General features: G+C 37.9%; 1 protein-coding gene across 3 annotated transcripts in view; it reads right to left on the bottom strand.

Moving 5' to 3' along the window:
- Positions 1–1,364, bottom strand: part of NT5C2 (5'-nucleotidase, cytosolic II) — an 85,133-nt gene that overhangs the window by 49,623 nt on the left and 34,146 nt on the right. The window lies entirely within an intron of this gene.

The raw sequence follows: 1,364 nt of genomic DNA, 5'->3' as shown, positions 1-1,364 counted from the left end.
TGAGCTATAGGCGCCGAGCCAGAATACAGCTATCTTTACAAGGTGGTGATTTAATTTCCTCTGGAAGAGTAACTGATGGGTCATATGGTAGTTCTGTTTTTAATTTCTTTAGGAAGCTCTATACCATTTTCCAAAGTGGCTACACCAATCTATAGTCCACCAAAGATGTATAAGAGTTCCCTTTTCACCACATCCTTGCCTACATTTGTTATTTCTTGTCTTTTTGATAAAAACCATTCTAATAGGTAAGAAATGATTGTGGTTTCGATTTGCATTTCCCTGATGATTAATAATGTTAAGCACCCTTTCATATGCCTATTAGCCACCTCTACGTCTACTTTGGAGAAATGTCTATTTAAATTCTTTTCTCATATTGGGGTTATTTGGGTTTTCTGCTATTGAGTTCTGTGATTTCCTTACATATTTAAAGTATTATCCCCTTATCAGATAAATGGTTTGCAAATATTTTCTCCCAATCCATAGGCTGGCTTTTTATTTTGTTGACTGTTTCCTTTGCTGTACAGAAGCTTTTTAGTTTGAGGTAGTCATGCTTATTTTTGCTTTTGTTGCCTGGGCTTTTGGTGTCCTAACCAAAAAAGCACTGCCACAACCAATATCAAAGAAACTTCCCCTCTTTTCTTCCATGTTTTCTCTTTTAAATACCAATAATAAAACTCAAAGTAAAAATTATTCAAGTCTGGTTTGGCACCTGTAGCTCAGTGGTTAGGGTGCCAGCCACATACATAAACAAATAACTAGAGAAATTCAGTAAGTTCTTTAAAATAACATGAAGGAGAGAATACCACTTGTTTTAGAGAGGAAAAGATGTTTGAGCAGCATCAGTGAACAGTCAATAGAAATTTTCCAGTAGGACAAAACAAGAAAGTCAATGCAGGCAGAATAACCAACCCCAGAAAATGATTAGCAGTAAACTAAAAATCACATACTGTGGCTAGAGCTAAAGAGTTGTCCTTGATTTTGCTTTTCTGTTTGTTTCTACCAAAGGAGGTTTTCTAGGAGAGCTATGATGAGGGAAAGAGCAATAAAAGCTATGAAGCTAAAATGGTTAGCAGGGGTTAAAATCATGAAGACTTTGTATATCACATTAGTGAATCTTGCAGTCAAGAAAAAAAATATCAAATTTTGAGGAAATAAAATAGTAAGATCCAAATTTCAGGAAGTTTACTATGAAGATACAGGAAAGGGCTCGGCGCCTATAGCTTAACCAGCTAAGGCGCCAGCCACGTACACCTAAGGTGGCGGGTTTGAATCCCCAGCCCGGACCCACCAAACAACAATGACGGCTGCAACCAAAAAAAATAGCCGGGGCGTTGTGGCAGGCGCCTGTGGTCCCAGCTACTTGG

Source organism: Otolemur garnettii, unplaced genomic scaffold (assembly GCF_000181295.1).
Source record: "Otolemur garnettii isolate 467f Iridium unplaced genomic scaffold, OtoGar3 scaffold00021, whole genome shotgun sequence".
Lineage (NCBI taxonomy): Eukaryota > Metazoa > Chordata > Mammalia > Primates > Galagidae > Otolemur > Otolemur garnettii.
Note: the sequence above shows the minus strand (reverse complement) of the source record. Positions and strands in the feature narration are given on the sequence as shown.